Raw genomic sequence first — 27,880 nt, forward strand, 5'->3', positions numbered from 1 at the left:
TTTTAGTTTTTCTTTAGCAAGGACTATGTATCTGCAGCACAAGGATGATTCAACTTCAAGATCTTCCTGTCTAGAGCTTCCCAGATCTGGAATTATATAGGCATGGCCCACCACACCCAGAACCAACAGGCTTTCAAAATTATTGCTTAATGTAGATTTCTTACAACCAGCTGTTATCTGTGTAAATCTATTTTTGTAGTTGTGCATGGTCAGGATAAATAAATTACATAAATTTATTCGGCCTCCAATTTCTGAAATATGCATTTTTGTGTTTGTTTGTTTATTTTGAGACATGTTCTCATCATGTAGCCCTTGAATTCACTAGATACACTAGGCCGAGCTTGAACTCAGAAATTTGACTCCCTCTGTTTCCTGTGATTAAAGGCTTGTACCAACACACAAACAAATAGGGCTATTATTTTTTTTGTGGGGGTACATGTATGTGTGCAGAAGTCTAAGATCAGCTTTGGGCAGATTCATCTATTGTTCTCCAGACTGGGTTTCTCAACGAGCCCAGAGCTTGTTGGTCACCTAACCCAGCCGGCCAGGGAGCTCCTGGGAGCTCCTATCCTTGTCCTCCCTGGCACTGGGATTGTAGATGCTGCAGGTACACTTGGCCTTTATGTGGATATTAGGGGCTGGAACTTGGGGCTTCATACTTGGATAACAAGTACTTTACATCTAGAGCCTCTAGAAGCATGTTTTTATGAAATATTTAGGATACTATAATATTCCTTATCATGGAAAGAGAAATAGGCTGCCTACCTTTGGAAAGAAAATGAGTAGGTTAAGCAGAGTATGTGATATTTAGTTCATTTTTTGCTTCATGTGCTATGTAAGCCTTCTTCTAATGTGTGTTTCTCTTTTAAGCAGTTAACTGTGTGGGATAGAGACTGACACAAAGTCCATTTAGCTTTGTGATTAATACTAAGGGGAATTCCCATTTCTTCTTATATTTTTTTTTAATGTTGTTTTGTATGTTTGCTTGAGGATCTTAAATAGCACAGTCTGGCCTGGAACGTAAGTAAAGGGTGATATAGATCATGATTTTCCTGTATCTGCCAAGTGATAGGATAACAGGTCACCAGCTATATGACCAGCTCTTCTCTTGTTGGTTTTCTTTTCTTTTTTTTTAAATTAAAAATTGATTTATTCTTATGTGTATGAGTATTTTGCTTGCATGTAGAGTGAATTGCAGTATTGTTTGTCAACGTTGCTTTCTATGACTTGCTTTTTTGGGTAAGACTCAAGATATTTGGAATTACAGTTTACCCTTTGATTTTGTTTTTAGGTCAGTATTTTTTTAAATAAAAAAGACAGTATTTTTTATTTTTAATTATGTGTATGCATGTGTGTCTGTGTGTGGGTGTGCACCTGTGAGTTCAGGTGTCTCTGGAGCACAGAAGAGGGCGTTAGACCCTGTAGCTGGAGTTACAGGGAGGTATGAGCTGCCTTATGTGCATCCTGGGAATTGGACTCAGGTCCTATTCAAGAGCAGTATGCACACACCCTTAACCATTGAGGAGTCCTACTCTCTGATTTTGAAGAAAGAATATTTGTATTTCCTTAAAAGCTTGAACTAGACATAGTAGCATACTCCTGTGCTCTCCGTACTTGGGAAGCTGAAGCAGGAGAATTGTCATGAATTCAAAGCCTTCTTGGCTACATAAGTAAGAGAAATTTGATTGCTACCATCACTTAAAAATAGATTGAAGCCGGGCGGTGGTGGCACATGCCTGTAATCTCAGCACTCTGGGGGGCAGAGGCAGGCGGATTTCTGAGTTCGAGGCCAGCCTGGTCTAGAGTGAGTTCCAGGACAGCCAGGGCTATACAGAGAAACTCTGTCTCGAAAAAAAAAAAAAAACCCAACAACAATAACAACAAAAAAATAGATTGTACACACTTTTTGTTGCAAGACTCCTTTCACTAGATAGAGACAGGAAGGTCAGAAGTTCAGGGCCATCTTCAGCCATATAGAGAAGTTCAAGACATGGCTAATATGAGAATCTATCTCCAAAAATTGAATTAGAAAATTAGAAACTTGTCTGAGTACATGCTGATCCTGGCCACCTGAGTTGGGTCCCTAGCACTCACATGGTAGACAGAACTCTTTCCTCTGACCACCACAACAAGTGCTGTCAAATGTATGCTGGCCCACCATAAAAAACAATAGAAATGTATCTCATACACAGATAATTTGTGGTAAATTGTAGTCAGCCAAGGGAGTAACCAGCCTGACTATAGACATTGTTTTTTTTGCCTGTTGCTATAGTTTTAGCAAAAATTAATTTACCGAAAGTGTAAAAAGGTTTTCCATGCTTCAGGTGGGAAGAATGAAAGTTGACAATGTTGATTAATCTTAAGAGTTATAGAATATGTTAATTTTCTATATTTAAAAATATTTGGTTATGAACTATTCTAAATATATCCAGAAATATAAAATAATGATTTAATGTTCTTCTGTCATACTTGTTTTGAACTGTCTGCCAAAAGGGGTAATGATGGTTTTTCAGAGAAATAATCTAACAACTTCAGGCATCCTCCAAAGAACTGTCAATTGCCAAGGTTAGGGATAAGCCGTGGGCTGAGGCCTCCTGTCAGGATATGGGAAATTCTCTGTTAATTCAGCAAATGTGTCCAGAGAATTCATAATGCAAATGGGCACTAGAATAGCAAATTAAACTGTAATTATCCTTTAGGAGCCCAGAAAATGTTTGTGCTTACTAAATGAAAAGGTGCTCAGACATAAAACATTGTGCAATGATAATGTGGCAGTGTTTGGAAAGTCACCAGCTTAGCATAGAAATAAAAGGAGCTCACAAGTTTGTGGAAGACCCATGTGGGCTGCCACGGTAGAGAGAATGTCTTGACACAGGATATGGCACTACCTTATGTCACTAAAGATACGGAGAAGAGATTGGGTCTGGATTTGGATGAAAAGATGTAAAGACAGGAATTTACCTCTTTGGTTCAAGTTGTAGGCCTCTGTTGCATAAATTTGAAAATATGTTTGTCTGATGATGTGTGAACTAATGAAAAGGCCTTGAAGTAACTCAGCAGTGGGAACAGGGTGGGAAGTAAAACCAAGTATGTGAAGTCTACTGATTGGTGGGAGAGTCCTTCTAAGTCGTAACTTGGAATTGAGCACTTACAGGAATTACAATTAAGGGTTTGACAGGGAGGCCTGGGCAAGCTTTTCTGAGGAACTATCTAGAATACTAAGGACAGAAGATGAGCGGTCATTAACTAGAAAAGAGAGGAAAGAGTACTCAGGCCAAAGAACATGTGTAAATGTCTGGTGAAGAAAGGGCTTTGATAAATAAAAGACGTTGAAACAAAGAGATTTTAAAGTAGCTTTGATCCTTAAAGTTCAAGTGAGCAGTAATGAAGAGTCCCACAGGCTTCTGTTAGGAATCATGCCCTGAGGAGAGATGGAAACTCACATGGGTGGGGGGTACATGACAAAGAGCTGCATTATTTAGAAAATTGGATTAGTGTATAGTTAGAGGTTTGTCCTGGAAGTTTTGTCAGTGTATCCTTTAGTGGAACTAAACTGGCGATCCTGGAGTGCTGTCTCTTTTTTTGTTTGTTTGTTTGTTTGTTTGTTTGTTTTTTGAGATGGGGTTTCTTTCTGTATACCAGGCTGGCCTCACACTCACAAAGACCCATATACCTCTATCATCTGTGTGCTGGAATTAAAGGCATGTGCCAGTACAAACGACTACCCTCTTTCTAATAAGGTCTTGCTCTGTAGTCCAGGCTGGCCTCACATTTATGATACTTTATCTCTGCTTTCCTAGAGTTGAGGTAATTAAGCATGTGCCGTCATGCCTGGTTTGCTCACTACTAGTTCTTTAAGATCCACAGTTGCATATGTCAGTTGATCATCAAAAGCAGTAAGGGCAGGCACCTGGAGGCAGGAGCGGATGCAGAGCCCATGGTGGGGTGATGCTTACTGGACTGTGCCTTATGGTTTGCTAGCTTGCTTGCTTCTTTTTATAGAGCACAGGACCACAGCCCAGGATGGGGCTACTTACGATAGGCTGGGCCCTGCCCATCAGTCACTAATTAAGAAAATTCCTTACAGCTGGATCTTATGGAGGCATTATCTCAATTGAGATTCCCTCCCTTCTGATGTTTCTAGCTTATGGTAAGTTGTCATCAAACTAGCCAATTCAGAAAGAAAAGAATTATAGGGCAGTATAGTATATTTTCCCTTCTGTAGCTTAATTCTGGAATGTCCATTTTATTTAGCTATTTTGATTTTGTTTTGGTGTGTGTGTGTGTGTGTGTGTGTGTATTCTCTTTCAAGATAGGGTTTCTCTTTGTAGCCCTGGCTGTCCTAGAACTCACTCAGTAGACTAGGCAAATCAAAAGATTTGCCTGCCTTTGCCTCCCATGTGCTGGAATTAAAGGTATGAGACACTGCCCAACTATTTTGACATTTTACACAAGTTTTACTTTGTAGTCTGGGCTACCTGGAACTCACTGTGTAGCCCAGACTGGCCTTGAACTCTGATCGATCCTCTTGTATCAGTCTCTTTTGTGGTTGGATTATAGGCTGGAGTGTCAACTTTATGAAAAAAATGTATATGGAAAATAATTTTCTTTTTCAAATAGCCGTGTGTCCTTAGAGACACTCAAAATGTGGTCTTGTAGACCTAGAGTTTTCCCAGACCTTTTCCAGAGAACAAGTGAAGTAAAGGCTATTTTCATAATAATAGGAAAACATCATTTGCATTTTCCATTGCATTAACATTTACAGCAATGGCATAAGCAACTGCAGATAAAAATTTCTTGCACATGAGCATCATTCAAAAAGTATTGGACTCAGACAGCATTAATGGTCATATATTTACCACAGCATGCATGCATTAAACATTAGAACCAAATAGTTTTCTTTACAAGTTTAGGCAATTAAAAATATTTGTTTGGGGCTCTGGAGAGATGACTCAGCGGTTAAGAGCACTGACTGCTCATCCAGAGGTACTGAGTTCAATTCCCAGCAACCACATGGTGGCTCACAACCATCTGTAATGGGATCCGATGCCCTCTTCTGGTGTGTCTGAAGATAGCTAAAGTATACTCATATACATAAAATAAATATTAAAAAATATTTTTATTAGTCTTTACACTTTAATATTCATATTTCTACTGTCTGTACACGAGCAGGCACGATGCACCCTCCTGCATCTGCAGCGTGACAGCCAGGTGTGCGGTGTGCACGTGCAAGGGGAAAGAAGCAAGGGAGGGTGCTGAATGAACAGAGGCTCGAGGCTAGCCAGAAGTGGTGGGCCAAGGCAGCCTGGGCTGCATAGCAACAGCCTGTTTCAAAAAACAAATGAAAAACAAACCCAAATAACCCAAGGTGAAAGTGGACAAAAGATCCGAGCAGACATTTCTCTAATGAAAGTGAGCAAACGAAAAGATGTTCATTTTTCATTAGCCTATATATCATACAGATTACAGTGGCTTTTGATTTGCTTCTTTCATTTGAAACCCTTAGAAGCCTTAGGATCTAGGAGTTCTTCTCTTCTGTGTTTTGATCCTGGACGTTGAGCTTAGTACTTGAACCACTGGGCTCCCTTCTCGGCGCCTGCTTGTTCTTTACTGTGTACATTTGCTTGTGTTTGGGGTTCCCCCCGCCCCCCACCCCGGAAAGTTCTTGACTCTAAACTGACTGTAGTTGCATACTGGCCCCTGGAACTTCACTTTCAAGGTTTACTCTCCCACAACCCTCTGGTAATCTTAGACTCTCACCAACATTCAGAGTGCCCCATTCGGAGGCAGATCGAGCCTCTTTTGCAAGGGCTAACGATGTCAGTGAACCTGAAACAGGAGGTGTCATGGTGAGGTAAAAAGAGACCGTTACAGGGAGAAGATAGAGTTTAGAAAAACACAGACTGCAGCCTCACGCTACCCAGAATTCAAACAGTTTGGAGATAATTTGCTGAAAAACTAGAAAAATCAAGCAACATTTCGGATTTTTTTTTTTGTAACGTATTCACTTTACATCCTGCTCACTGACCCCTCCCACAATCCTTCCCATCATGCCTCCTTCTCTGAGCAGGTGCCTCTGCCTCGGGAAGAAAAGAACTGACTCCTGCAAGTTCTCTGCTGATCTCCACATAAGCACCTTGCTGTACACAAATACATAAATAATTTTTTAAATGTACGCTCTGGAAACCAGAGTCAAATTTACTAATTTATTGTTTTCAGTCCCAGTTAGCTTTTGAAAGCGAGAAAACAGGACGCCACAACTAGGAGGAGGGCTTGTCTTTCTGTCTCTTTCTCTTTTTTACCTTCTCTTCTTCCTTCCATTCGTTTTACAGGTATAGGAGTTCCCCCTGCATGTATGTCTGTGCATTATGTGTGCAGTGCCTGAGGAGGCCAGAAGAGGGCGTCAAGTTCTGGAGTTAAATGTGGTTCTAAGTCAACAAGTGGGTACTGGGAACCCAACTTGGGTCCTCCACAGGAGACCTAACTCTGAGCCATCTCTCCAGCCTTCAAGGTTTCTTCTGTGTGTGTGTGTGTGTGTGTGTGTGTGTGTGTGTGTGTCTGTCTGGTTGGTTTTTGCTTTTTTTTTTTTTTTAAGATAGGGTTTTACTTCATATCCCTGGCTGTCTTGGAACTCACTCTGTAGACCAGGCTGGCCTCCAACTTGGAGATCTTCCTGCCTCTGCCTCCTGAGTGCTGGGATCAAAGGTGTATGCCACCTTTAATGGCTTGAAGGGTCATTTTTTACCTGCCAGGTATATCTATGGAAAACACATAGCCAACCCTCATGCCACATGGTAAAAAATTGAATTTTTTCCTCAGAGATAAAACAAGGATATATGCTCTTGAAACTTGTTTTCAGCAATGTCCTAGAGGCTCTAGTCAGGTCAATTAAGTAAGAAAAGAAACAAAAGGCATCTGTGCAGGCTAGTTTTTGTCAATTTGACACAAACAGAGTCTGTTGGCCTTGTTGGTTAATATTTTCTCAATTGCCAATTGACTTGGGAGGGCCCAGGTCCTGCTGTGAGAAGTGCTACATTGAGCAGGAAGGCCTGGGTTGTATGAGTGTGCATGGAGAGCAAGCTGGGGAACAGCACTCTTCCCCTATCTCTGCTTCAGGTCCTGACTCCTGGGGTTTTATTTGAACTCATGTCTTGACTTCTGTCTTAGTTAGGGTTGTACTGCTGTGAACAGACACCATGACCAAGACAAGTTTTATAAAAACAACATTTAATTGGGTGTGGCTTACAGGTTCAGAGGTTCAGTCCATTATCATCAAGGCAGGAACATGGCAATGTTTATGCAGGCATGGTGCAGGCAGAGCTGAGATTTCTACATCTGTATCTGAAGGCTGCTAGCAGAATACTGACTTTCAGGCAGCTAGGATGAGAGTCTTATAAGCCTCACCCACAGTGACACATCTACTCCAACAGGGCCACACCTTCTGATTGTGCCACGCTCTGTGCCAAGCATATACAAACCATCACAACATCCTTTGATGATGGATTATAACATGTAAAGAGAAATAAATACTTTCCTTCTGTGATGGTTTGAATATGCTTGTCCTAGGAAGCGGCACTATTAGTAGGTGTGGCCTTGTTGGAATAGGTGTGGCCTTTTTGGAGGAAGTATGTCACTGTGGGGGTGGGCAATGAGACCCTCCTCCTAGCTGTCTGAGAAATTCAGTCTTCTCCTGGTTCCCTTTGGAACAAGATGTAGAACTCTCAGCTCCTTCTCCTGCACCATGCCTGCCTGGATGCTGCCATGCTTCCTGCCATGATGATAATGGACTGAACTTCAGAACCAGTAAGTGAGCCCCAGTTAAATGATGTCCTTTATAAGAGTTTCATTGGTCATGGTACCTCTTTACAGCAATGGAAACCCTAACTATGACACCTCCCCAAGTTGCTTTTGGTCATGCTGTTTAATCACAGTGACAGATGCAAACTAGAATAGAAATTGGTTCTAGACCGGGCTGTAACTGAGACAAACCTGACTTGTGCTTTGGGAAGATTGTGGGAGCATTTGAAGCTTTGGACTAGAAAAAGCCATTGAATTCTCAGAGCTTAATGAGCTGTTTTGAGAGCTCAGAAGATAGATAGGAACATGGAGAGAGGTGCAGATCATGGGGGGGGGGGTGGGGCGCTGGCTTGTGAAGTTTCAGAGCAAAGCATGCCAATAAGCAGCTCTCCTCCATGTTTTCTGACCCTTCTCTTGTTTGAGTTCTTGCCCCAACTTTCTTAATGATGATGACTGTGATTGGGAAATGGAAGCCAAGTTGATCCTTCACTCTCCAAGCTGTCTCTGGTCAGTATTTTATCACAGTGACAGATAGCAGACTAATACGGCATCCATATTGGAAAAGAAGAAGAAAACTATTTTATTTGCTGATGAAATGATCTTATGCTTGGAAAATTCAAAGGAGCTGACTCTGCTCTGAGTATGTCTTTCTGCTGCTTGCAGTAAGGGGAGCACATGCCTGTGCTGTGGGGTCTGCTACTCTAGGTTTAATCCCCGTCACTTTATAAACCTGGGTGTGGCTGTGGATGCTGTTAGTCACAGCACTGGGGACCTGAGGCAGGAGGATTAGAAGTTCAAAGTTAGCCTCAGCTATATAGTAAGTTCAAGGTTAGTTGGGTGCATGAGGACAGTGACACTGGGCTGGCAGATGGCTCAGTGAGCACTGGAGGGACTCCTTTCCAGTCCCTAGATCCCAGGGTACAAGGAGGGAATGCTCTGACTCCATATGTGCACCTTGGCATGCATGCATCCATACTTACACTCACATGTCAAGTGCACATACAAAGAATGTGGTAAAATGAACATATAACACAAAGGAACCAGCTTAACAAAAGCAGTGAACAACATCTGAAAACTAAGAAACGCAGCATCCAGTAATTGGAAAGAGTTCATCAAAACTTGTGTATGAGTGTGTTGGGGTGTGTGTGTGTCGCATACCATGACAGGTGTTTGGAGTCCAGAGGGTAGCGTTTACGAGTTGGTTCTCTCCTTTGATGATGTGGGTCCTACAAATCCTGAACTCAGGTTATTAAAGTTGGCAGGGTTGCCTTTACCTGTGGGTCCTTCTTACTGGTGTTCATTTCCTGATTTTAGAGCTCACTAAAATACTACAATAATGAGGATAGTATAGTAGTGTCATAAGATGTTTTGATTAGTGGATCAGGAAGTCTGGAATTAAGTCCTGACCTTCACTATGGTCAGGTTATTTTTCAACAAGGGCACCAGAATAATCTAATAGGCAGAATGGATATAATTCCATTTCAGCTAGGCAGTCACATGCAAGTGAATGGTGCTGGACTCCTACCTCATACCACAACAAAAATTAACTAAAAGTTGACAAAAACCCAAAATGTTAGAGCCACAAGTATAAAATTCTTAGAAAAAAGTGTAACTTTAATTTTTTAATCTTCTTTCTTTCTTTCTTTCTTTCTTTCTTTCTTTTTTTTTTTTTTTTTTTGGTTTTTTGGATTTGGTTTTTTTCAAGACAGGGTTTCTCTGTATAGCCCTGGCTGTCCTGGAACTTACTCTATAGACCAGGTTGGCCTTGAACTCAGAAATCTGCCTCCCTCTGCCTCCCAGAGTGCTGGGATTACAGGCGTGCACCACCACTGCCTGGCTTTTAACCTTATTTTTAATGATGGTTCTTAAATGCTTTAAGCTTCCTTGTAGCCCATCACCCACCAGAGGTAGTGGAAAAGAAAGGATATGGAGGGAGGGGGCATTTGGGAGGGGAAGGGGACCTGTTTAGAAAGGTTCTTTGGAACAACTCCCATCTGCATTGTCTGGAAATTGGCAGTTCAGTTCATAGTTTAGCAGGCAGTGGCAGCTCGATCCACTCACCAACACCTCACAGATACACCAGCAGTCCAGTTCAGTAGAGTTGGCTTAGCAACAGCAGTGACTAGACATAGCAGAGAAGGCCAGGCCTTAGCCTGGTTCAAGTCAGCAGGAGGGACCTGGAGGGACACCAGGAGATGTTCTCCGCTTTGCCTCTCAGGGAAGTGAAGATCAGTGAAGATGTGAGACCCAAGAGTGTTGCACAGCCAGCTGTCCCAGCAAGCCGAGCTTGCTCTGTCACTCCACTGAGTCTTAGTTATACCCTCTAACAGCGTGTGTCTTGTCTCAGCATGTGCACCCGATCAGCCTGAGTCCACTGAAGTGGCAAGAAACTGCAGCACACCACCAGAAGTTGTTTGGTGTGTTTCTGTCTATGGAGTCCCAACAAATGCAGCTCAATTATGCAATATAGGGTAGATTAATACATGTGTGTTGTTAGCAAAGAATCAATCATGTGACCTTTCATGTGCTTGCTTTAGCAGAATATCCTCTCTCCTGTGTCTGCTTCAGTGAAGTTCCTTCTCGAGTCAGCCTTAGCCTTTCACACCTGTGTCCACTTTAACGAAACATTCCTTCATGTGTTTGCCTCAGCAAAACAGCATCCAACTGCCTTTCCAAAGAACCCTTAAGTTTCCACCTCAAGAAAGCAGAAGCATGAATGCCCAGGACCTGGGACTAGACCGTGCTTTCTTACAGATGACAGCACTACCACAAGTGACAAAGGAAGAACAAACTGGGCTTAATCAAAATTAACAGCCCTTGTGCTGGAAAGGAGGGGTTTTAGTCAGATTTTTATTTATTTATTTATTTTTTTTGGTTATGAGGAATACCTGAGACAGTCTAGATGTGGTGATGCATGCCTGTAATCCCAGCACTTGGGAGGCAGAGTATCAAGTAGTCAGATATGGGTCACCACACCTGGTCTTTGTGGTGCTTTATGCTTTTTTTAAAAGATTTATTTTATTTTGTTTGGATGTATGTAGTTATGTGCACCACATGTGTGCATAGTGCTCATAAAGGTCAGACGAGGGTATGGGATCCCCTGGAACTCGAATTATATATATATATGTATGGTTATGTGGTACTGGGAATCAAACAAGAGCAGCCAGTGCTCTTAACTACTGAGCCACATCTCTCATCATCATCATCATCATCATCACTCTCTGTCTCTCTCTCATTTAAAGAGGACTTAATAGTTGATGTTTTATTGATCAAATATTTCCAATAATAGTAATGAAAACAATTCCTGCCTTACATAGAATGTTTAAGGAATTAGTATATATTCTTTTCATAGTTTTGTCCTCAGAGCTGTAATTGAGCAGACCAGGCTTCTAAAATCCTAAATTTAAGGATAAATACAACAGAATAACCTTATCATTTGATCTTCAGTGTGAATAGCTTTGAGAGCGAATAAGAATGTCATTTAGTATGGCAGTGCAGCAGCACAGCAGTGTATGGCTATTCTGTCAATAACCGACAAGGGGCATCGGATTCTCTGCTCTGCTGCTTGTACCACAGTGTCTCATGGAGTACAGTTTGTTTCTTCTCATTGTTAAAAAGCCACTAGAAGGAGATTACAGTTCCAGACCTACACATATCACATACAAACATACAAATTTGGGAGTACTCAAGTCCATAAGACCAGCATTCCTAGAGATTAAGCCATATATTAACCCCAACACTGTAGTTGAGGGTGATTTTAATACTCTATTTTCCCCAATGGACATATCTTCCCATCAAACAAAACAAAACAAAACAAACAAACAAAAAAAACCAGAAATAATATCATTGGCCCAGAAGTCCTTATAGATGGCCATAGAATATTCCACTTCACATTCTAGAATACACCTTCTTAGTTGCCATGAAAGTTTCTTTAAAATGGACTCATGATGTTATTTTGCTTTTAAGAGGTGGATCCTGTCTGGAGGAAGTAGGTCTCTAGGGGCAAATGGTCCCATGGAGAAGTTCTGGCTGTGGTCTCTGCTTCCTGGTCAATACTGTGTGAGGCATTTCTACCACATGCTTGCAGGGAGTTCTGTAATGCCTGCTGTGATGGACTTAAACTGATGAAAACATGAGCCTAAATCAGCGTTTCCTCCCTGAAGTGGTTTCTGTTAGATTATTTTGGTTAGAGTGAGGCAGAAGTAACTCACACAGAAAATTGGCCAGTCAATAACTGTGACTAACCTGAGCGTGTGGTTCACAAGCCTTTGGAGTTGTTTGTTTTTGAACAGTTCGGTGATTGAGAAGATGCAGCATGTTGTAAGAGCTCAATAGGCCTGGTCATTTTCTGTCTCTGCTGTGCGCAGGGCACTGCAGAACACAGGAGATATGTTTGGTGCTATAAAGACAGCAAGGCTTCTGGAAGAAATGTTCAGTCCTAAATGCAGCAGGAAAAGTACCTAAGTCAGGAATATCCAGTCACAAAGGGAAGTTGTTCAAATTGATTGTGTTTAATATCCATATGTAATCCCTGAATCTGGGGAGGACACTGCTGAACTAAATAGTGAGTTTAGGACTAGATGCGCAGAGAGAAGAAATGTTCAAAAATGATGGGGTAGGCTGGCAAGATGGTTCAGAGGGGAGGGCGCTTGCTGCTGCTGAGCATGGAGGAGGAGGATCCAGAATTCAAGGACTGTCTCGATTATATAGTGAGTTTGAGGCTAACCTGGGCTACAGGAGACCCCCACTTCAAAAAATCCAAACCAAACCAAAAATACCTTTTCAAAATGTTTTAATAAATATACTTAAAATATATTTGACTTTTATATATGCTAGGAAAGTGTTATACTACTGAGCTATGTCTTTAGCCCCTGTTGATTTTATTTACTTAATAATTTGTGTGTGTGTGTTGGCATATCTATATGTTTGCGTGGATGCCAGAGTACTCCTGAGGTATAGGGTCCCTTCAGAGCTGGATTTCCCTGAGGTTGTGAGATAGGATCCCGGGATTCACCAATTAGGCTAGGCCAGTAGGCACCAGGAATTCTCCCATCTTTCCTTCCCCAGCTGCGGAATTATGAGTGTGTCCCATCATGCCCCACTGTTTATATGGCTGCTATGAACAGAACTCAGGTTCTCTGGAAGAGCAGCAAGTAACTTTCAGCCTTTATCTATCATTCCTAAGCCTGAATTTCCTTAAAACAAAACAAACAGGGATGCTTCAACAGATAAACTCACTGGCTGCTAAACTTGATCTGAGTTCAATGCCCAGGACTCAAGGACTGGAGGGAAAGAATGAGCTTTCTAGTTGTGTCTCCTTCCCTCCTTCCCTCCTTTTCTCCCTTCCTCCATCCCGCCCACATACACAATAATTATAAAAAAATTTTTGAAATCTCAAGAAAAAGAATGATAACTTTTATTATTTAGGGTGATGTGAAGATTAACTCCCTAAGACAGTGGTCCTCAACCTTCCTAGTGCTGTAGCCCATTTGGATAGTTGTGGTGACTCCTAACCATAAAATTATTTTCAGAGCTACTGTATAAGTGTAATTTTGTTAGTGTTATGAATCATGTAAATATTATTGAAGATAGAGGTTTGCCAAAGGGGTTGAGACCCATAGGTTGAAAACTACTGCCCTAAGGCACAAGACTAAAGTTTAAAGCTAATAAACAAAAAAAGAAAAACTATTAAAAGTATCTATATCCTCTGGTGGTTGAAGTCATTCTTCACTGTCTTCTCCTCCAGAAGTAGGAAATGCAGTCTGTAGGAAGAAGTGGTACAAGACGTATCTGGAGACAGATGTGGTGGTACATGTCTTTAATTCAAGAACTGAAAGGCAGAGGCAGGTGAATCTCTGGGAGTTTAAGACTAACCAGGACTACATAATAGATTTAAAAAAAAAAAAGTATCTGACTAGTAGGATCCTATTCTTCTACTAGAGAACTGACTCATGCGACTAGTGATGTCAGTGTTAAGTAGGAAGGAAGGGAAGGGCAAAGAATCTTTCCTCAGTATAAAATTTCTAGGAAGTTCAACTGCTGTCCAGTTAACTTTAGACTGCAAACATTGGCCTTTACTGTTTTAGTTTGTTAAAAATGCTTTTATACTTACTAACATAATTTTGGATATTTAGATACAGCAGCTATTAAAATTATCTCCATTTTATTCTTAGAGGAAGCTAAGAAACAGGGAACAAGGGTCTTTAGGCATATTGTCTAGATATAAGTTCAGGCACTTTGCTTATACAGTTATAATCTGTAACTGGCTTGGTTGCGTAGTCTGGTCATCAAAGTCATTTGGGGAACTGAGGCAAGAGGAGCGCCAAGTTCAAGGCCCGCCTGGTCCACAGAGTGAGCTCATGGCCACCCTGGGCTAGCCTCAAATTCCTGGGCTCAAAGAATCCTCTTGGGAATACAGGTCCACCACTGCTCCTACAGAGAGTTTGTCGTTCTTAGGATGACTAGGGTGCTGTCCTCTGTGCAAGAGAACCGCGGGCCAGGCTGTCCCAGAGTGCTGCCTGCTCACTGGTTGCTGTTATTACCTTGGACCAGGCATAGTTGTATAACTATGCTTATACAACCAGATGGAGATACATTTTACTTGTTTATTTTTGAGACAGGGTCTCATTTATCTTAGACTTGTCTCAAACTCACTAGGAAGCCAAGGCTGTTGTTGAATTCCTGATCCTTTTGTGTCAGCCTTTGGGTGCTGTTATTGCAGTCCTGTGCTACTATGCCTGATGAGAATTAAGTTTGATATCTCTCGTCCTGTACACATGTCAGCTCTCACAATAGTAAGGTGATCCCCTACTACTGGGATAATGTCATTTTCTGTTTAGCATTTTGGCAGGTAGTCTATTTTTCCCAAAAGTGGTAGTAGAGATAGTTGCCACATATAGTTGTTTTTCAGATTCCCTCAAGAAAATATCAGAGAATCAGGTTTTGTGGCACTTGCCTGGAATCCTAGCCCTCCAGAGGCTGAGGTAGGAGGCTTGGGAATTTGAGGCCTGTTGGGTCATTTAGGGTAATACCGTCTCAAACAAGCAAACAAGCAAACAAAAAATCCAGATTTTGGTTCATGTGATTAAAGCAAAACCTTAAGGTAGATAATCTTTAATACTAGACAAAGACGGCCAACAATAAATGTAACTACTATATGATTATAGTGTGAGTAACAGAAGTGATAGGTGGCATACACCTTCCAGCCCAGCATCCAGGGAGCTGAGCTGGGTGCACCTCTATGAGTTAAGTCAAGGCTAGCCTGGATTGAGACCCTGTCTCAAAAACACAAAACTCACAGGTCAATTAAGAGAATTAAATTACCATCTCTTCTTGTTCTAGCCCTGCTACATGATGGAGATCAAATCCAAGGTCTCTCAACACCCAAGGGAAAGTCCAGATGTCCTATGTAGAACTGTTTTATACCCTTCTGAGCTTAGCCCTGACTTTCCCATTCTTGGGAACCCTCACATATTCATGCATCCTGTTTTGGATTGTCCCTTCAGGATGCAGCTCTACAATAAGGTTCATGTCCTTGTTTAGAAGAATATGGGCTGAATTTCAGTCTCTGCTGCTCACTTTTTAATGCTGAGGGGTGTATTATACAACCTGTGAAAGGGAAAGTGAGGACTCTGTACTGGAGTTGCTGCATAAGCTATTAGTGTCATGCCAGATTATAAAAGAAGTTTGGTAAAGTCCAATTCCCCATGTAAGAAATACATGGATACTATATAGACATCAAATGAGAGGATCCAAGGGCTACCTGGACAGATACACAGATCTTGTCCTTGTTGTGGTGATTCCTATGACTTATCAGATTGTATAGAACCTGCTAATTGCTGGCTGCTAATGTAGACATGGCAGCAAAGAAAGGGTTGCTTCATTACCTCTGCTCTGGCTAGCCTTTTCTCTCAATCTTTTAAGACAAATCAGTTGTCTTATTAGACAAGGTCACCTGTGGCCCAGGTTGGCCTTGGGCTCACTACTGAACTGAGGATGTTCACCCAGTGTAGAACTGAGGATTACCTTGCTCTTCGGATCCTCCTGCTTTCACCTCTACGGTGGAATTATCAGGATGTGCCACTGCACTGGGCTTTGAGGAGTCATCTGGGAGATAGTCATGCTTATTTTAGGACACCCCACAGAGAGACTTTCTTGCCCGTGGATAGAATCTGGTTTTCATACAACTTTGTTTCAATGGTAAGAAGAGAAGTTGCTAAGCTACCGTTTGCCTTCTGTCCACACCTTTAAAGATCAAACAGTTTCTGTGGCTGTGTGGTTTGGGGAGAAAAGGATTGCAAGGGCGAATGAAATTAATGAAAACAGATGTGGTGCTACACTTCTGTAATCCCAACATTTAGAAGACCGAGGCAGGAGGATCAGGAGGTTAAGCCTAGCTTGGGCTATACAGGCAGTTCCAGGCCAATCCGAACTACAGTCAAACCTTGTTTCAAAAATAAAGTAAAAAACAAAGAGTAAAAATATTTTTAATTCAAAACCAACAAAAAACTAAATATGTGGAAAGCAGCTAGTATTGTGTCTACACATAATGTTTGCTACATAAATATTAACGCAGAGCCTGGCCTGGTTGGACAGGCATGCCATCCCAATCACTTGGAGGGCTGAGGCAGGAAGACCACACGTTCAAGAATAGCCTAGGTTAATGAGTGAGTTTAAGGCCTGCTTGGGCAACCTAGTGAGGAGGCCCTTTCTGGAGAAAAGGCTAAGTTAGATGTCCTTCGACAGATGACTGGATGAAGGAAATATATTACCTGTATAGCTCTAAAGAATGAAATGATAACATTTGCAGGAAAATGGATAGATCTGGCGATTATCACATTCAACAGGCAGACAGCAGGGTGTGGTGGCACATTCCAGGAGCCCCAGAGAGGCTCATGGTTCTCAGTGGACTAGCTTGCGTGGAGGAGTAGGGATGATGCTACCTGAAAACATAGGTTGGGGCTAGACAGAGTCCTGAATTCTAGGGTACGTGTTTGACCATACCCTATAGACAGCAGTGGATGATAAGACAAGACTTTTCCGTGTAACTGGAATAGACAGATGGAGGAAATCCTTAAAGTTGCATCAGAGTCACAGCTTCAGCTTTAGCTTTTGCAATGGAAGCTGAAGTTATGAAAGTTAATATAATCCCTCTAAAGCCTGTCCCTTGAGGGTTCCTTTCAGTGTCAAGTTTATGACTACAACTTTTTTCCTGTCCTGGGGTAAAATGTGGGGTCATACTCATGCTAGACAAACATTCTGCCCTTGAGCTACTTCCCGGCTCTTGTTTGTTTTAGATAGATCCTACTATAGCCCAGGCTATCCTTAAATTCAAGATTGTTCTGATTTAACCTCTTGAATTTTGAGATTATTGAGACTGAGAATTTGAGATTATAGGTATAGAAGTATACCTAGTTTGTGAAGCAACTTTTGAACAACATTTCAAATGATATGTTGAAACTGATAAAAGAGTTCTAGCCAAGTGGGGCTGGCACACGCCTTTAATTCCAGCCCTTGGGAAGCAGTGGCAGGTGGATTTGAGTTTGAGGGTAACCTGGTCTTGAACAGAGTGAGTATCAGGACAGCCAAAGGCTCCTCAGAGAAACACTCTCCAACAATTACCCCCCTTCCCCCGCAAATGCCCTAGGGATTGAACATAGGCCTTGGTAGGTAAACACCTCATTACTGAGCCATAGACCCAGCCCCTAGAACAATTCAAAGCTGGTAGGATTAAGAACTGTGTAGAATTTACTTCTCTGAAGTCTTGTGAAGTAATAGTCTTGGCTGGTCTTAGGATGCCTATACTTGGAAACAGAGGCAAGAAGATAGCTACAAGTTAGAAGTTAGTGTGGTATATGCATAGTGAATTCTAATCCAGTCGGTACCTATTATGTAGGGAGACTGTGTTTCAAAAATTAGTATGTAATCGGGAATTCTATCAAGACAGCTCAGTAGGTGAAGGGATATGCCGCCAAGCCTGTTGAACCTGAGTTTGGTCCTAAAGAGAATGAACTCCTTTAAGTTGCCCTCTGCCCACATAGTGATTGTTATTTCAGTGCTAGACATTGAACACAGAGTCTTGTTAGATAGGCACCTCTTTACTGAGCTATGTACCCAGCTTCTGGAATAATTAAAACTATGAACTGGGTAGGATTTATCTCATTCCTCCTGCATTTGCCTCTCAAGTGGTGGGTTTGAAGGCATGCACCACCATGCTCAGCCTGCTTTTTGAGCCTAGGTTGACTTGCAACTCACTGTGTAGCTCAGAATGATCTTGATCACCTGATCTTTTTGCCTCTAACTCCTGACTTGGGATTGCAGGCTTGTGCTACTATGCCTGGATATGTTTGTCTGGTTTTAATGTTTTTAATAATATATAATCATTTTTATTTCATGAGCATTGGTGTTTTGCTTGTATGTATGTCTGTATGAGGGTTTCAGATCTCCTGGAACAGGAGTTATAGACAGTTGTAAGCTGCCATGTGGATGCCGGGAATTGAACCCAAGTCCTCTGGAAGAGCAGCCAGTGCTCTTAACCATTGAGTCATCTTTCCAGATCCGTTTGTCTGTTTTATAAAAAATTTAGTGTGTATGTGACTGTAGATCACATATGAATGTGTGCGTGCCTGCGAAGGCCAGAAAAGGGTGTCAGATCCCCTGGAGCTGGAGTTACAGCTGTTGTGAGCTTCCTAATGTGTCAAGAACATAAACTCAGGTCCCTTTGAAGAGCAACATGAACTCTTAACCTCTGTGCCATTTCTCCAGCCTAATTAGTTTTTGAGAAAGTGTCACACTATTGTGGGTGAGGACTAGCACTCTTCCTTCCTCGGTGTCCCAGTGCTGGGATTCCAGGCATGAGCCATTATACCTGGCCTTAATGATGTATTCTAAAATAATTTTGCAGTTCTTATAGTCTCTACAGACTCCACAGGTCTTGTGACTCAGTTATGGTGATGAAAGTAAGACAGTAAAAAAACAAAACAAAACAAGTCTGTAGAGAGTTAAGGCTAATTGCTTTTGTTGCAGAGGCCCAGGGTTCAGTTCCCAGCACCCATATTGGGCATCCCACAACCATTTGTAACTCCGTTCCAGAAGATCTAGTGCCCTCTTCTGGCATCCTTAGGTACCAGGCACTCAGGTGGTATACATGTATGTATTCAGGGAAACACTCATACATAAAAAATTAAAAAAAAAAAAGTTAAGTGTGGTGGCCTCTGTAACCCAAACACTTTAGAGACAGAAGCAAGACTTAGGGAGGTTGAGGCAGCCTGGGATATGTGAAACTTGTCTCAAGCAAACAAAACAAATGAAGAGAGGAAATAAAAAACAAACAAACCCCAGAAAACAGAAAAAGAGAGAACATTATGGTGAGGGAGACTTAACTTGCATTGGGTAAAATCTAAAAAAAAATATCAATTTTTTAAGAGTGAAAACTTAGATTCTGATGTAAGTTCATACTTAATACTTTATTTTTTACATTTATTTGTGTGTGTGTGTGTGTGTGTGTGTGTGTATCAGAGGACACTTATGGTTGTCAGTTCTCTCCTTTCATCAAGTGGGTTTCAGGGATTGGACTTGGGTCATCAGGCTAGTAGCCAGTGCCTTTATCTGCTGAGTCACCTCCCTGACTGCTGAGCCTGCCAGGGGAGTGCTCTGCCATTGAAATGTACCCCTGGCCTCCTCACAGAGCTTTAGTGAATAAGTTGTTTATTACCTTGAACATTTTCTGAGACTCAAAATAACTAACAAAGGGATAATAGGAGGGGAAGAACATGGACCTAGCATATATAAGGCCCTTTGCTCAAGCCCCAGGATGGCATGAGAAACCTGTTTGAAAATAAAGGGGAGGGCTGGTTAGACAGCTCAGCGGGTGATGTACTTGCTGTTCAAGGGTGAGGGCCTGAGTCCAGATCTGTAGAACTCTCGTAAAGCCTGGGTTATGTCTGTCTGTAAACAGTGACTTGGATCTCAATTCCAGTGCTCCTAGTGTACACTAAGAGGTGGGGGCAGCATCCCTAGAAGCTTGTCGGAGCTTCTGCTATAAACAATGGCAAACATAAGAGAGGTCCTTCCTCAAAAGAGGTCAGAAATAAGGACCTGGGTTAGCCTCTGACCTCCACATGCCATGGTGTCCGTACAGCTGCATTCTTATGTGAACACCTCTCTCTCATGTGAGTACCTCCTTCTTTCTTTCTTTCTTTCTTTCTTTCTTTCTTTCTTTCTTTCTTTCTTCCTCCTTCCTTCCTTCCTTCCTTCAGATTTATTTACATAAGTACACTGTAGCTGTCTTTAGACACATACCATAAGAGTGCATTGGATCCTATTACAGATTGTTGCTGGGAATTGAACTCAGGACCTCTGGAAGAGCAGACAGTGCTCTTAACCTTTGAGCCATCTCTCCAGCCCAACACCTCTCTCTTTGACCCAATGCCCTCTTCCAGCCATGCATATACGCAAAACACCTATGCACATAAAACATTAGAATGATATCAATAGAAAATAAATACCTGGTATGGTTAATGCCAGGTCTGGGTGGCAGAAGCAGATAGATTTCTGAATTCGTCGGGCGGTGGTGGCGCATGCCTTTAATCCTAGTACTTGGGAGGCAGAGGCAGGCAGATTTCTGAATTTGAGGCCAGCCTGGTCTACAAAGTGAGTTCCAGGACAGCCAGGGCTACACAGAGAAACCCTGTCTTGAAAAACCAAAAAACAAACAAACAAAAAAATTCTGAATTCAAGGCCAGCATGGTCTAAAGTAGTGAATTCTAGGTCAGCTGGGGCTACCTAGTGAGAATCTGCTTAATGTGTATATGTATGTGTGTATACATGCACATATACATACATATATAATGAAAGTGAGTTAATTTACCTTGTCAGAAGAAAACCTATATTGTTTGGTTAGTATCAGATCAAGGTCTGTATTATTATTTATTCTATATATTAATCTGCTACATTTATATTATTTTTATTCTTAAGTTAGCAATAGGTTTTATTATGGAATTTTCATATCTAAGTGTGATTATACTTTGTTCTAATTTATCCCTCTCCTCTGTCATATTTATTTTTGAGATTGGATCTTTCATACCTCAATCAGCCTCAAACTCACTGGGTAGCCGAGGTGGTCCTTTGAACTCCTGGTCCTTCTGCCTCACCTCTCAAGTGTTGGAACTACATGCATGTACCTGACTCATTTGATGTTTCAGAGGTTCTTCTTTGGCAGTAGTCTAAAGTGATGGAACCAACCTACCTTCCTTCCTTCCTTCCTTCCTTCCTTCCTTCCTTCCTTCCTTCCTTCCTTTTTATTATATGTGAGTACACCGTAGCTGTCTTCAGACACTCCAAATGAGGGTGTCAGATCTCATGTGGTTGCTGGGAACTAAGCTCAGGACCTTCTGAAGAACAGTCAGTGCTCTTAACCCTAGCTGAGCCCTATCTCTAGTCCAATGGAACCTTTCTTAAGGCATTTGTTAGCACATATAAAAACCCTTAATTTTCTCCTTTATTTTTTTAAAATATGTATTCACCATTGCTCTCCAGAAGAGAGGGCATCCCATTACAGATGGTTGTGAGGCACCATGTGGTTGCTGGGATTTGAACTCAGGGCCTTTGGAAGAACAGTCAGTGCTCTTTTTTTTTTTTTTTTTTTTTTAAGATTTATTTATTTATTATATGTAAGTACACTGTAGCTGTCTTCAAACACACCAGAAGAGGGCGTCATATCTCATTACGGATGGTTGTGAGCCATCATGTGGTTGTTGGGATTTGAACTCAGGACCTTTGGAAGAGCAGTCGGTGCTCTTAACCACTGAGCCATCTCTCCAGCCCCCAGTCAGTGCTCTTAACCGCTGAGCCATCTCTCCAGCTCAACTTTTTCCTTCTTAAATGAGTAAGTCCTTCTTTAGAAATATGGTTCAGGGAAACAATTGGTTTAGAAGATAGTAAAAACCTAGAAACAAACATCCTACAGCAAGAGAAAGGGTAGACTAGTCATACTAAAAATTATGTTATGCTCATTAGACAAGCAGTTTTGAAATATATTTAATAGCAAGAATTTTTCTTCATCTAATGTAAAAACTGTCCTTTTGCTGAAAGAATAAGCTATAAAATTCTTCTCCTTTTTTACCCCCAGCCACGCCAATCCTGGAAGTTCCACAACCACATCCCTGCCACATCCTGGAATACCTTTCTACCTCTGGATAATCTGCTTCTATCCACATTTGCTCTCTGAAGCTTATGCTGACCATATGGACAGAATTGCCCCACTCCCTGTAGCACAGGCGTGCTTTGTGGACAATATTCCATATGTTTTGCTTACATGTCTGTTCTTGGTACACTACCCACTGTAGACATGTTGGAAGGGAGTTTGTTGACCAAAGAAAAAGAAATGTTTTAACCTCATAAAGACTGAGAGAGCCGGGCAGTGGTGGCGCACGCCTGTAATCCCAGCACTCTGGGAGGCAGAGGCAGGCAGATTTCTGGGTTCGAGGCCAGCCTGGTCTACAGAGTGAGTTCCAGGACAGCCAGGGCTACACAGAGAAACCCTGTCTCGAAAAAACAAATTAAAAAAAAAAAAAAAAAGAAAAAAAAAGAGGAAGGGATAAAAGCAGAAATTGAGCTGGCAGAGACCCATTGGACTCCTTCAGTGAGGGAGAAGAGGAAGGACAGAATCCTGCCCAGATTCTTATCTTAGCGCAGAGTGATGAGACTAAGGGCAGGACCATTAGAGGGGCAGGCCAACCTTCATGGTTACATAGTAAGTTCCAGGCAGTACAAAATCAATGTCTGTCTGTCTGTGTGTATATCATCTATCTCTATAGTCCAATTAAAGGCTTTTAATCTAAATGTATAGATGATTCTTACAAACCAACAAGGGTAGCGATGAGACTTTGACAACAAAAGAATCAAAGTGGACCAAGAGATGTGAAAAGATGCTCTGCCTCTCTAAGAGGAGAGGGAATACAGATGTGTTCCAGGAAGATTTAGAAAATTGGATATGATGTCACCTACTTTGTACGGTACCCACAGAGCTCAGGACACCCCATCTCCAGATCAGATGCCTTTGCTGAACTCTGCAACTGCTCTGAGGGCCCTTCACTGTCCCATTCCTCTTGCTTTAGTCTCCAAAATTCTGGGATTGTAAGCATAAGCTAGTGATCCAATAGCAAACATTTTATTTTTTTCCCCCACCCCCAGATAGACTTTCTCTGTGTAGCCCTGGCTGCACTGGAATTCTCTCTGTAGACAAGGCTGGCCTTCAACTCAGAGATCTGCCTGTCTCTCCCTCCTGAGTGCTGGGTTAAAGTCCTACTCCACCACATCCAGCCAAGCATATTCTTAATTAATCCAGCTTGTTAATTTTTTAATAGTTATCATTTTTGTGATTTGTTTAAAGAACTGATGGGGCTAGAGGTGTAGCTCAGTGGTCAGAATATGTGCTCAATGTGTGTGCGCCATGGATTCAATCCTCTACCCAAACAAGTAAATTGTTGTTTACCTTAATGCTGTGAAGATATTTATTCTTCTAAGTCTTTTCTTTCTTTCTTTCTTTTTCCATACAGTACTGGGGATCTGATCCAGGGCCTTGAACATACTAGGCAAACAATCCCCCACTGAAATATACTCTCAGTTTTGGATTATGTTTCTAAACTTTAATACTTTAAAAATTAGTAATATTCACTGCAGGAAATAATGGGTGTTATTACACCATTTTAATACACATATATTATATACTTAGACTATATATACTCCCTATTTATTACTCTTTCTTGTTCCTTCTACTCTGTGGCCACTTTCTTTTTTGGTTCTTCTTCCACACTTTTGCCATATTTTTTATTTATTGTTTACCTTTCTTTTATTGTTTTTGAGACAGTGTCTCATGTAGCCCAAGCTGCCTAGAAACTCAATATGTAGCTAAGGAAGACCTTGAACCTCTGGTCCTCTTGCCTACCTTCGAGGTGTTGGGGACTATAGGCTTGTGCCCGCGGTAGACACCTAGTGTTGGGGACTAAAGGCTTGTGCCCATGGTAGACACCTAGTGTAATTATCCTTCTAAATGAAGTATAGTGTATACTAGATTTTGGCTGTTCTGTATAACTATATCCTTTATCTGAAAATCCACCTTCATCCATGTATCTACTTATATATAAAACTAGGAAGGGTGGTGCATACCTATCTATTGCTTTCAATACTCAGAAGGCAGCCTGTGTTGACTACTATTCTGCCAGTGCTATTCCTAGATCCCAGAGAAGCTGAGACCGGAGGACAACTTGAGCCCCCTGTGTTTGAGACTAACCTGAACAACATAGTAAGACCCCCATCTAAAAAGAAAGAAAAACCTTATACACTCTCCATGCTTATTTATAAGCAATGTGATGCTAGTAAGGAGTGAGGAAAGCAGCCCAGAAAAGGTGCACGTGACCTGAGTGTGTTGTTTCATGCCTGGCTCAAGACCAGTCTGGACTACAGAGATCTTGTCTCAAAAAATGTATTTGACTATTATGGTTAAATAAAAAATGAGGTGCTAGGAAGGTGGCTCAGTGGAAAAATGTATGCTATATAAGTATCTCCAGAAGCCATGTACATAATGGGGTGGCATGGCAGCTTGTCTGTGCTTCTAGAGCTGAGGAGACTGAGATGGGTTCTTGGAGTGAGCAGGCTAGTTGGACCAGTAGAATCAGCCTTCCTGGGTTCAAGTGTGAGGCAAGAGACGCTGCCTCAATATAAAGTGAAGAACTATAAAAACAACAACAAAACCACTGTCAATCTCTGGCCTTTACATGTGAGCTTATAATGCAAACATGAATACCACACACACATACACACACACACACACACACTCACACACACAGAAAAACAATATTTGAATAGAAAGAGCGCCTTTGTCCTTGCTGAGGGTCCTCCCATGTTTGCTTGGTATGTAGTCCTTGGTATTCTTGCTTGAGCTATTTTCTTTTTAGGTCTGAGTGTTCATTTTAGGGAAAAAAGCAAAGTTAATTATTCACTGTTAAGTACAGTAAGCTTCCAGTGAATATGACTAGTGCTCATTATCACTCACCAAAGTTTTATCTTTTTTAGCCTGTGAATTACCAGTAGATCTGCACTTGAGGTTAGTTGGATTACTAAATGTTCAAGTAAACTATTTCAAACATGCATCTGAATGGTTAAAAAATAGAAAAAATCTTTTGGGGGGGGATGGTACAAGGTAGTTGACTAGACAACAAAGTCTCTATAGTCAAGGCTGGAGCTAGTGTGACTCCTCTTGTGTCAGCCTGTGATGTGTTGGGATTACAGACATACACCACTACACTTAACTTCTACCTAAATTATTAGGGCTGCTTTTTTTCTTATATAACTTCATATTCCTTAAATAACTGGACAGAGAGTTTGAGGGTGTGGTTTACTTGATAGAGTCTTGCCCTGCATACCTAAAGCCCTGAGTTCATCCCAGCACTGTATAAACTAGATGGGAGGTATGCTTCTGTAATCCTAGCTCATGAGAGGGGGAGGAAAAGGGAGGGAGGACCTGAAGTTCAAAGTCATCTTTGGTTACTGGCAAGTTGCAGGCCAAGCTAGACCTTGCCTCAAAAAAAAAAAAAAAAAAAAAAACCAATCTGCGTGTGCCCACACCTTTGATCTCAGTCGTTGAGAGGCAGAGGTAGAGGCAGATATCTCTCTCTGAGTTTGAGGCTAGTCTGATCACAGAAAATTAGACCAGCCAAGGCTACAGTTAGACCCTGTCTCAAACAAAACAAAACCAAAAACTCACTGCAACAACAACTACAACAAACCCAAAAAACAAAAAAACAAAAAAAGGAAGGACAAAGAAGCAAAATAACTAGATACAAAGACTACTAAAGACAGGAATTGGTAGTGCTTGATAATACTGTCCTTCTAACCTACAAGTTGGGAAGGGAAATAGAAAATTATGACAGTTGTAAATGATGCTTGGTATTTTAAATTCTAAGTTCAATAAGCACTGTCATCAACTGACATTTACTCTGAACCCCACGGATGAACCACATGGAACCAGATCCCACAGAAATATTACCTTGTGCCTACATGAGCAAACTTGGCTCTTGCGCTATTGCTTTCAGGAGCTATACATAATGACAGTTGATGTTAATATGTTGCAAGATCTGGCCTTGGAAACATTAGATAAAAATAGAGGAAATCATATACCAAGTTTAATAATAAAAAGAAATTAAAGGCTCTGTGTGGTAGCAACTATTATCCTACCACTTGGGAGGTGGAGAAAGAAGGACCAGAAATTAAAGAGCATCCTCGGTACATAGCAAGTTCAAGGCTAGCCAGGACTACACAAACTTCTGTTTCAAAAACAACCAACTGTCTCCCCAATACAGTTCTCCCTAACTAGAAACTGCATATATTATACATATTATGTATATATATATATATATTATATATATTATATATTATATTATATATATAAAAAATCTTGAGCAAAGAAGTCATTGTCCAATGTAGGTTTTAAATTATTTACTAATTAGTATCTGATCAAATATTATTTTGCAGTGAAAGAGTTGAATTTTATTTGATTACTATATCAATAATGCAAGGTACACTTTTGTTTTATCAGGTAAAAATAAAGTGAGTTGAATCAGAATATACAGGTAGAATTTTTTTTACATGTATATGAGTGTTTTATATGTGGGGGTTATATACATGTGAGTAAGTGCTGGTCGAAGCCAGAGGTCAACTTCAGGTTGCTTCTTCAGGATCAGTCTGCCATTTTATTTTCTAGGGTAGAGATGGATGGGGACACCTTAGAGTGGCCCTAGGTTGGAGCCAAAATGGAAAGAAGGGGGAGGCCAAGAGCCTGCAGTACTTGGTTATTGCAGGTACTAACCAATTCCTGCTTAGATGAGAAGGGATAGGGTGAGGTCAGGGTGACATGGCCGTAGACTTTTTTAAAGACTGTCTCTCAACTTGGACTGTACTTGTCTATTACAAGGCTGGCCAGCAAGAGAGATCTAGGGACCCGCCTGTTCCCACCTCCCCAGCTCCGGCTTTATAAGGGTACTATGTTGCCATGCCTAGTTGTTTGTTTTATGTTTTTTAACATGGGTTATGGGGATCTAACTCAGGTTATACATTCATACATTCAGGGCAAAGATTTTATCACTAAGTTATCTCCTCAGACCTTTTATGGTTTGTATATAGGCCTGTCTCTCAGAATTCCTGGGCCTTCTATTGCTTCAGCCTGGGATCCCAGTGCTGGGATTATGAATGTCAGTTTTGCTCATTCAGTAAAAATTTAAATACAAAGAAATCCTGAACTGGGTATGGTGGCACAAACCTCTAATTCCAGCACCAGGGAAGCAAAGGCAGGAAGACTGGTCCAATTTTGAAGCCTGCTTGATTTACACAGCCAGTTCCAAAACAGCCAGAGGTACATGTATAGGGAAACCCCATCTCAATCAATCAGTTCTAGTAGATAAGGCCTCCAGCATTTGTGATTAAAGCCAATTTTTGTCTTCAAGGTCAGTAGCACATTTAGTATTAAGGAATACTTAAAAATTCTGTATTAAAACTATTTCCTTTAGGTAGCTGTGGTAGTACATATCTATAATCCCAGCTTTTAGGAGGGTAAGGCTGGAGGATCCAGGTTAGCCTAGTCTATGTAGGGAAACCTTGTCTGTCTGCTGTGTCACAAAAGCAGCAGGGGTGAGGGCTTTAAGTGTTTTCATTCCCCAGTAGTTCTCCATCTATTCTTTTTCTTCCACACCCTGGTCTCTTTCTCTCTAGTAGGGTTCCTCTTCTGGCTTACCCAGCCATTACCATCATAATACCATTTAAGGTAGCTCTGCAGGGTCTATTTATTCTGAGTCCTAGAATCTACTTTCTCTTTTAGCTTTGCTTCCTAAATCAAGTTGACAATCTAGTTTATTTTTCCTTCTTTTATTTCAACAACTCCTGATTTAGGTTGGTTAGGAGGCTATAATATAATCCGGGCACAAACTCTCCCCCCCTGGAATCTGTATTTACGAGGCTTCCTCCTTTCCTGGCTGAACGTGCTGAAGCCCGGCAGAGTACCGTGTGAAGGACTTCAGCCCCCACAGTTCTC

General features: G+C 41.4%; 1 protein-coding gene across 4 annotated transcripts in view; it reads left to right on the forward strand.

The window, feature by feature from the left end:
* Cpeb3 (cytoplasmic polyadenylation element binding protein 3) overlaps positions 1 to 27,880 on the forward strand; it is a 185,448-nt gene that overhangs the window by 1,524 nt on the left and 156,044 nt on the right. The gene's annotated exons all lie outside the window — the stretch shown is intronic.

This window comes from Apodemus sylvaticus, chromosome 1, assembly GCF_947179515.1.
Source record: "Apodemus sylvaticus chromosome 1, mApoSyl1.1, whole genome shotgun sequence".
Classification (NCBI taxonomy): domain Eukaryota; kingdom Metazoa; phylum Chordata; class Mammalia; order Rodentia; family Muridae; genus Apodemus; species Apodemus sylvaticus.